The 10,325-nt window shown below is 44.7% G+C and overlaps 1 protein-coding gene across 1 annotated transcript in view; it reads right to left on the bottom strand.

Annotated features, from left to right (window-relative positions):
- Positions 1–10,119, bottom strand: part of map2k4a (mitogen-activated protein kinase kinase 4a) — a 191,580-nt gene extending 181,461 nt beyond the window's left edge. The window contains exon 1 of the mRNA XM_068004322.1: positions 10,022–10,119. The gene's annotated coding sequence lies outside the window, so the exon portion shown is untranslated. The remainder of the gene's footprint in view (positions 1–10,021) is intronic.
- Between the last annotated feature and the right edge of the window lie 206 nt (positions 10,120–10,325).

The following is a 10,325-nucleotide window of genomic DNA, read 5'->3' as shown; positions in this document are numbered from 1 at the left end:
CAGAGAACAGACTTATGGTGAGACTAGAAAATTGCATTGCAGATGAAAAAAGGAAGTGGCAAAATAGGTTGGGAGGGAGGGGAGGGGGTTGGAATTTCTCGGTCTTTGACAAGGCTCAAAAGGCAGCTTAAATCATTGCAGCCTTTGCCAAGCCTGGAAGGGGGAGAGGGCTAACAAGTGACAGACAGGGAAAGGAAACTCAATGTTATTAGGGACAGAGGGACTGAGAACTTGAGCAAATATGAACTGATCAGTGAGAGCCAGCATGGATTTGTAACAGGCAAGTCATGTCTAACTGTTTTTGTTAGGCAAGGGTATTATGGTTTATGGAACCAAGGCGGGTAGATGGAGTTAAGATAGAGATCAGCCATGATCTAATTGAATGGCAGTACAGGCTCAAGGGGCTGAATGGCCTACTCCTGTTCCTAATGTGCAGCCTTGAGTCAGCAGGAAAATGATGGAGTGGGCTTATGCCCCATGACTGCTGAATTGGAGGTGGTGTTGCACGTGTTGGTTGCATGGAAGGTGGCCCTGATTGTTACGCCATGACATCACTGCTATGTGCCTCAAAGGAAATGGAGGCAGGTTGGAGGCTGCAACTGACCATTATTATCATTGGCTGTGCCAGACTTATGTGCTGCATGTTAGCTGCAGGTGTCCTTGCAGCAGCTTTGCACCTGGCTTTCTGCTGATCTGGATCCTGTGAAGATAGTTCCCCATGGTCACTGCCAATTAGGTGCAACATACTTGTAATTATGATTTGTAGCATCTTGGTGGGTGGGGCCAATCAGACTATACTGGTTATGGATGACCCTGGCATGCCTTCTTTCATACAGTACCATGACAAATATGGCCGATATGGGGCACTTCCAAAGAATCATCCAGCATTATAGTTGGTCAGGCCTTCACATATCACATGTAGTCTATCGGGCCTGTTGGCACAACCTGCTTTGAGAATTGGATTCTCCACAGACACTAATCTCCGGCCAAGGTAAGGTACATGCAGATCCGTTGGTGTGAGGATATTAGCAGGTGGGCACAGAATACCTTTGGTGCAGTCTGACCTGCCTAGCATTCCTCTGCTGGACTTCCTCTACCTCCTTGAAAAGTTCACATATATGGGCATCCCTGTTGGAAAACCCATTGTGGCAGTAGTGAATAAAAAGCAACAGAGCAATTACCACAAAGGCTGATGAAAGCCTAAGCAGGTCTAGAAATGGTCTTTAAACTGCTGACTGAATCTTTTCGATATGCCATTTAAATGAACTGCGGTCCACAGCTGACCCCTGAACATTTATTACCACAGGGGCGTGATCTGCACCTGGTGTGCTGCACACTTGAAGATCAAAAAGTAGCATGTAACATGAAATGATGTCATCCCAGCCTCACTTTAATAGTTTAATGAAATAGGCTGGAGCTTCTTGTCCTTACTTGAAATGTGAAAGAGGCAGAGACCCAGTGTAATTATTCCCTGCATCTTATCCCAGTCCGTTCCATTAGTGTGTCCAGGTGCCCAGTGTATAGGCTATAACGGATGTGAAAATTAGATTTTGTAATTGTTTTTCAAATCTTGACTGTTCAAAGCACATCACATTAATACTCATATGGGGGATGTATGCTAATCTCTGATTTGTTCTTGTGGAGGCCTACCCATGCGTTGCGGTGGGCCGTATAGTGGCATCTGGGAATAGTTTTCTGGTTCATTGGCAGAATTCCTGGGGCCTGAACCAAGCTTTTTTTAAAAGCTGATTTCCATGGAGTTACTCAGAGACAAAATAAGAGTTCATAACCACACAGCACAGTTTACAAATAAATGAATGTAATTATTTGTAGTGAGCAATTCAATTGATTTATGCAATGCATTCAATATATGGGTTCTTTAAAATCAGTCAGCAATTAAATCGAAGCAGAGGACAGGATTGGGGTTCCCCCTTCCACTGAACAGTCTGGATTTCCCTCTCCCAGTTAGCTGTGGACTGGTTGTAGAATTCTTTCTCCCAAATCCCAGATTCACCAGGAACCTATAGGCTAAGGAGGTTGGGCCTGGGCTCCCCACAACCTCTTCCCAACATTGCAGTCCTTGGGCTCAGTGCTAAGGCCTGAGAGATAACCCCCTGTGTGCCCCTCAAGTAGAGATGGCAACACATGGACACTTTTGGTCGTTGCAATGGGCATGTGCAGATCAACACTACTGCAGTCTAAACATTGTAGTCCAGAGTGTATGTACAGAGTGGCACTGGCAGAATCTGGAAGTTGTAGTCTACTAGCTTGTTGAGATTCTTCATTTGAATCCCATGCCAGAAAACATCAGGATCCAATGCGGAAGGATTAAAGTTTCAGGCACAGTGTGGTTGGAAAGTCAAAGCTCAATGTGGGAGAAAAGTCACTGGAGGGGTTCAAATAGATAGGGTAAGTTTATATGTAAATTTTGTGATTTTTTTTCAGGAAGTTACTGGAGGGGTTCAAATAGGGATAGGGTAAGTTTATAGATAAATTTTATGATGTTTTTCAGAATTGTTCATTTTAACACATTTGATATGTCATATTTTATTTTTGGGACTATATGGTGGGATAGGTGGGGAACCAACATGGGTGCTGAAGGGACTCCGAGATCTTTCTTCAGCAATGTGATTGCTTTTTTTGGTTTGCGAATGGAAATTTTTAAGAGATCATGAAATCAATGCGTAAGTGTGTTTGATTGGCTCATCTTTCACATGATATTAAATTGGACATTGATGCACACTACACAGGACTTTATTATATATACACATCATCAATTTTTAAAATTTTAGGCCAGTAATCTGCATGAGATTGACGTAATGTTATGACCTCAGATTAGGCTTGTGATATGATCGCTATGATGTTATTTACCCCATAATTACCTCCTGCCAGCCAACTATAGATATACATCAACAGGCAGCTACAGATAAACCAGAGTCCTAGGCCATAGATCTGCAAGCACTTAAAGAATCAGAAGTAATTCCAGGATTTGGAGTAGGGGGATCTAAGCCATGCCCCTGATTCCCCCTAGTGGTTGCGCCTATACTGGGACACCTTTCACTTCTTAACCAAAATGGCATATTTGACTAAAATGGGATGTAGTTAAGAGAGGAAAATAAAATAATTTCTAAAAATAATTGTAAAACCTGAAAGCATTTTCCATTGTTCAATGAAAAGAATAAAAATAAAATTGGAAGCTTTCCAACAACATATTTTGTTTAGCTTTCAACTGACTGGCACTTGTATTGACTTTCTTGTGGATTACTCTCAAATGTAGCTGACTATCAAATTTGGATAAACCAAACATTCAGATATTAAAACTTACCAGCCGATCCTGGATGTGCACAGCAGTGGGGCTTAAGGAAATTTATTTTGTTCAATAACCTAATATTATAGTCTCCTATTTGTTTGCATCAGTCTTCTCCAGTTTATTCTCCAATTCTTCTGTAACCTGCAATACTTTTAAAAATCCCTTCTAAATTTATTGTATAAACCCGATAAGTCACATTCCATCCTGATCAGGATAATCCCCAAGGATTTACCCTTATAACTATCAATGTTTAGCTTACACACTGAGCACTATCAAATTACTGTACCAAAACACAAACTAAGTTATTTTTCCACAGCAAAAGATTTATATCAAGCATTTCCAACATGAATCTTTTGTTTCACAGTTTTCTCCACTGATTTACCCCCTCCTCTCTTTTGTAGCCATTGATTCCTTGCTGCAGTACAGTTTTACTGTACCCCAGTACCCCATGATACCGCAATATTGACTGTGAATTTGCCGCTTCAGCAATAGTTTTCAGTTGAATCAAGTCCCTGCAGTTTAATTGTTATGGAATCATAGGATCTTACAGCACAGGAGACCATTGAGCCTATCGTGCCTAGGTCGGCTCTTTGAAAGAGCTATCCAATAAGTTCCACTCCCCCACTCTTTCCCCATAGCCCTGCAAATTGTTCCTTTTCAAATGTAGATCCAATTCCCTTTAGGAAGTTACTATTGAATCTGCTTCTACCACCCTTTCAGGCAGTGCATTCCAGATCTTAACTCGCAGTGTAAAAAAAAATCTCCTCATCTCCCATGCACTTCAATCACAGGCATTTGATTCCATTTGTAAGCTTCTCATCCTTAGACTAAGAAGTAGTGAGTATAATTTGACCACGAATCTGAGTATTTCAAGGCATTATACTGGGTTGGGGGGAAGGTCCCGCTCTGCCCTGTAACGTTAGTACTCTTCTGATAAGGCACAACCAAGCCTCCTCCCATTCCTCATAGAACTAATCACAAACAGCAGGATGTATATCTGATGATCTACGCAGGACTCCACAAGAAATGCTTTTACTCGATAATTCCCATCATTAATTCAGTAAAGCTGGTAGCAATCTTCAAAAAGGGAAACAAAAATGTATTTACCTCCCAGCCGATTTGTTTGGTTCCAATATGCTTTACCCAACATGACTGCTAGAGGGAGCTGAAGCAGTGCCAACATGAATAAGCTGCTGGTTTGTCCCCTTTTTGGATATTCTCCTTTGACTTAAAAAGATAACGGGCCGGGATTTGCTGGGGTAGCAGAGCATCTACCGGCGTCTGCAGTTAGTTAGACTTGCCCCCGCGCCCTTCATCTCAAAAACACTTTTGCCCTCTAAGTTGCTGAAAGTGCAAGCTGATTACATTGCAGCAAGGGAAACAGGGCATCTGGGACCTGAGTGAACAGGGCAAGCAAAAGGGTACCTCCCTAACCAATCAATCAGATTGAAGAATTGAGAAATAAATAGCAGAAGGACTGAGAAGGCAGTGTAAATTAGAACGGGTGAATTCAGTGTCAAATCAGGTACAGAAAGAGAAATAAAAAGGTAAAGAAAGGTGGTATTGAAAGCAAAAAAAAGGGAAAGTAAAAGGCGGCAAAAATTATAAATTTCACGTTGTTACAATGTCCAACAACAATTAATACCTGAAGGAATGAGACGCGACACTTGTAATAGTTAATATTCGGTGCCAGAGAGGTTGATTGGTAGTAGTTAACAATTATTACATCTTAAAAAGGGTATTTGGGCTTGAAATGACGACTTAACTTTTTGTGGTGAGTTTAGTTCATATCTACCGTGCAAATACAGCAACTTCACGATATTCAACGCATTTCAATGGTGAGGCAGACAGCGAAATGCCGTTTTGGCGAAGCTAACTTAGACAGCAACTTTTGGATATTCGCGCATCTGCTCCGCACCTGAAGTTACTGTACTATTTATGCATAAATAATGCTGAGGGCCATTAACCTCACCGTTATTTTGACAGCAAAATCTGGCCCAACGTGTATTTTTCTAATTATGAGTTGATTTCCTTCTACATAGCTTTGGGGCAGTTTCTTTTGTATCAAATGTCTGAGGGAACAGAGGCCTTTTCTAAAATACCTGTTAGGAGATACTGGGTTGCCCCAGTGTCAACAACCCAAATAAAAGAAATCTAATAAAAGTGCCTCCTTTTTAGAGGGGCACAACAACAAAAAAAATCATAAAAAAGACAAAGGAAACTTAACAAATTAAACAACAATATTTCCACCCATGGCTGCTATGCACTCCAGTTCCCGAGATGCCCACTGGTCATGGAAAGTTCTCTCACAGATACTATCTGACCTTCTGAGTGTTTCCAGCATTTTCTGTAAAAACAAATACCTACCTCCTTTGTAGGCTTTGGACCAGAACACTGTCAATCAAACAGAACAATCAGGTCATATGATTAGCTGCAGCCTATCCGATTGCGATAAAACCACACAACTAGCACAGTCACCTGATCACTTTTGGCCAATGAGGTTGCTAGAAAGCATCATTCAATTGAAAAAGGTCATGTGACAACTGTTAAACAGAAAAATGACTCAAAAAGGATGTACATAATTTTTTGTAATGTAGAATTTAAAAAGTGTAGTTTAAAGAAGGAACTTGCATTTATATTCCACCTTTCATGACCTCAGGACGTCCCAACACATTACGTGTTTTTCTAACCAGTGAAGTACTTTTGAAGTGTAGTCACTGTTGTAATTTAGGGGAAGTTTAGATTTTTTTTTTAAAAACCTCCAGGTCACTGTTAAGTGGCTGGGTGAGCACTTTGATACCTCTGTAGCCTGTATCATTGTTGCTCAGTGGCCAAATTAGAAAGGTTTGTTTAGGAGCAATCCTTGTCAATATTTCCTTCCTTTTGTCAACTCCCCTAAAGTGCTGCACCCAGTAACCTAACTGAGACTGGCAACTCATCATATGGGAAAGCCAAAGCATGACTAACAGTCCAAGTTAGAATCTGAACACAGGCCTCAGCAGAACATTCTACTGTAATGCATCATACAACTGTCCTTCTTTGATCGAAGAAGCTGCTTCGGCTCATAGTATAGTTAATTTGTGATAATTCTATGTTTTGGAGGGTGAAAATAGTCTTCACCTGTTTTACACTGCGCCTGAATTTCTTTTCTAGTGACTTCAATAGCAAAGAAAATCGGGCGTGGTATAAAATGGGCTGCTGATCCGCTATAGCCCGTTTCATGCTACTGCCGAAGACCAATTTCACCCCGTTAAGAGTTAGATTGTACCTCTACCCCATACTTCTCCATCACTCCAAACTCTTGAACACATTAATGATGTTTTCAATGCTGGTTCTATCCAGAAGATACAATAACTGGGTAGTTTGTTCTCTGTAATTCATATTTTTGATAAACTTTTGTGCTTATCAAGGTGAAGATATCAAGGCTGGAGAATGGAGTACTACCCCACTTTTTGCACCTAGTTTCAGCATCGAGCACTGCAGGTTTGGTATAGCTTGGAGTAGATGCAGACTTGACCCAACAATGCGTGTTAACTGCAATCTCCAAAGAGCACCTCATGTTACACCAGTGTAAACTTTTCATTTCCCGCACCACCCATCTCATCGACTTCTCTTTTTCCTACCAAATATTTTCCCCTTTTCTCCTTAACGTGCTGACTCTTTGCTGGGGTACAGCTTCATAGGCACTGGCAGTCCTCTGGTCCTTGCCCAGTTGGTCATTAAGCACCTGCAAGTCTAAACAGTGACAATTGGTAGGGTATTCATCTGTGGCAGGCAACCCAGCTAGCCTCAACCTATCCTTACCTGATGTCTGCACACATGCAGTTTCTAGGAATTAGACGTGGATAGTGATCTGGGGCCCGATATTAGGAGGGCGGCGGGTTCGCAGCGGGGCGGGGGGGGGGTGGGGGTCGACTGGGCGCGTGGGTAACGCGCCCAGTGAAATCAGGGTGCTCCGCACGGAATCGCAGGCTAATTGGAGCCACTTACCTTTGCTTCCGGGTTTCGCGGTGGAAAGCTGCGCAGCGGGCGGACTGCGCATGCGCAGCATAGACTGTCAGCTGGAGGAGGCCTATTTAAAGGGGCAGTCCTCCACTGACTGATGCTGCAGGAAATAGGAAAAATTAAAGCATGGAGCAGCCCAGGGGGAAGGCTGCTCCCAGGTTTAATGATGCCTCACTCCGGGTATTATTGGATGGGGTGAGGAGGAGGGGGAGGACAGAGAGGTCAGAGATCCTGACGGGTGGGCGGGATCTGCCTCTGCCACCAAGAAGGCCTGGCTCGAGGTGGCAGAGGTGGTCACCTGCACCACCTGCATACAGTGCAGGAGGCGCTTCAATCACCTAAGTAGGTCAGCCGAAGTGAGTACACTTACTCATTCCCCTACACTCCGTCTGCCACATCACCTCCCCCACCCCACATCTCCTTCTGCACTGCCAACACTACTCTGTCACATCACCCCTCACACCCACTGAAAGCTCATCCTCATCTTACCTGTACTTACTCACCTCGCCAGTACTCATCCCGCCACTACCACTCAACCCAATCCTCATACAATCTCATGGCTCTATCTCATACTCACCCTCTCATGCATCTCTTTCACAGTCAGCATCGCTCAACCTGCCACTACCTGTGCTGCAGCCACAGGACATGCATCGCATATTTGCAGTCGGAAGCGTAAGGCAAACGTGTCGTGAGCATGAAGGGGATGCACAAGGGAGTTTGAGGGTTTGTCATGGTTTTTACTTATATTTAATTTCTGATCAACTCACATAACATATTATATTGGCACCACTACTGCCACGTCTTCGCGAATCTTGTCTGGTTTGTGCAATAATGCCCTTTCCCGAGGATCACTATGAAGACCCACAACTGATGCCACCCATTGTGTCACTGCAGAGTGGGTGTAGGTGTATTTGCAGGGCTCTTTTGTGCAGACGACTGAGAGACGTTGGCGATGTCCCCGGTGGCACCATGGAAGGATGCGAAGGAGAAGTTGTTGAGGGCAGTGGTGACTTTGACAGCGACAGGTAAGAAGATGGTGCGCGAGCCAGCCGGGAGCAGCTCGGCATGAAGGAGGCTGCAGATGTCCACGACTACATGTCGAGTGACTCTGAGCCTCCGTGTGCACTGCTGCTCAGAGAGGTCCAGGAAGCTGAGCCTCGGTCTGTAGACCCTGTGTTGAGGGTAGTGCCTTCTGTGACGCATCTCTCTCTGCCGTTGCCCTCCCTCCTGCTGTGCAGGTGGATGTGTCACAGCACTGTGTTGTGGAGCTCCACTTGTCAGAGGTGGACGGCATGGCCGGCGAGGCTGGTGATGCTCCTCGTCCTCTGAGGAGGTCATGACTGCAGCTACGGCGGCCCCCATCCAGAAGATATACAGGTAGGTACATGTGTCTGGACACTGGGTAAGTGTGCAAGTTGGTGAATTTTATTGTTAGGAGGAGGGTGGTGGAGGCCAAACTTTGTCCAAAGTGACAGAGTGGCCTCCTGCAATGAGTGAGGGATCCCCCCTTCACCTGTCAAATGGACCTTTGCAGCTGCCACAGGCTGATGGCTGCAACATGTCCATTTGAACTGGGAGTGTTTCCCCCAGTACGGGAAACAGTCCCAGTTGTTTGCAAAATCCCACCCCTCCTAAAATCTCATGTTAATCAGGTCTCTAAACGACCTGAAATACCTTAATGATTACTTTAAGTGGCACCCTGCCGGCTTTAATTGCCGGCGGGAGTCCCACATGTGGGGGCTGCGCGCACGTCAGCGCGTCACTCGGGAACCTGGAAGTGGGTGGGTTGGAGCCGGGCTCCAGACGCGCCCCGGGAAGCCCCGATTTTCGCAGCCCCCCCACCCCCCCGCTACGAGCGGGTGCGAAAATCGAGCCCCTGGAGTGGAACCGCTCCGCAATATCTGCCCCTCCCCCTCCCCCTGGATTGGTTTCGCACCCAGGTCACATAGGTGAAAGTCCCTCTTGCCAAGCTCGCCATTGAAAATAATTACATAATGTTTAGTATACACTCCTACCTAATATGACAGCTCAAACATAATAAAAACAAATCGAATTCTTTACACTCAAGTTCAGCCAATTTCACAGGATACAACTTTCGACAGTGAAAAACCTCAAGAAGTTATATATCGGGATAAAGCTACCACCCGATAATTGCCTATTTTAGATTTCTGACACATTAGGGAATGAATACATTTTCATATCGAGGCAGAAACAGTGTTATTTCATGAATTAAAACTAATTTAGGAGAAAAAAATATCTGTTTTGATTTGTGCATCTGTTTTCTAGAATGTAACGGGTCCTAAATTCGAACTGTCAGGCATAAAGGTACTTGGGAGGGTGGGGGATAATTTTGTGATAACGTAAGACGGCTGATAGCAATCGGCAGCTTGTTTTACACCTTTACAGAATTTTATTTCCATTGATACAACATTCTTCAGTGTTGCTCGCAAGCCCAGATTTCAGGCCCAGTTGGCAGTCTGCCCGAACTGGGCAGAAAACGACAACTGGCCAGTGGGTAGGAACGGAAGTTCGGGCAGCTGGCACCAAAGGAAAGCTCGGGGCAAGAAGGCGAGTCAGGGTGAGGGGGTTTCGAGAAGGTCGCATGGGACGAAAGCGGTGGAGTCTAGGGCGGGAGAGGCCGCGACCTTACTGTGGAACCAGCAGGAACACTCCTGCTCTGCCCACAAAAGAAATATTTCTACTTACCTTAGAGGGTCTCTTTGTCCTCCAGATAGCTTCTGACCTGCCTTCACTTGGCGGGAGAGCCACGGCAACTTCCCTGCTCAGACCAGAGTTAAAATCTAATCGGGATCCCATTGCGGTAATGGACCCCAATTTGCATAAGTTATGAGGCTCCTGCCTGTTTCCAGTGGGTGCCTCAGCCACTGAAAAACAGCAGTTAAAATTGTGGCCAGCAGGAATGGAGCAGTAAGGCTGAATGGTCTATTTTAAAGTCCCTCCTCCCTGCGTCGTTCCCACCAGGTAGGAGTGGGTTATGATTTTTTCCATA

This window comes from Heptranchias perlo, chromosome 23 (assembly GCF_035084215.1).
Source record: "Heptranchias perlo isolate sHepPer1 chromosome 23, sHepPer1.hap1, whole genome shotgun sequence".
Taxonomy (NCBI): Eukaryota; Metazoa; Chordata; class Chondrichthyes; order Hexanchiformes; family Hexanchidae; genus Heptranchias; species Heptranchias perlo.
Note: the sequence above shows the minus strand (reverse complement) of the source record. Positions and strands in the feature narration are given on the sequence as shown.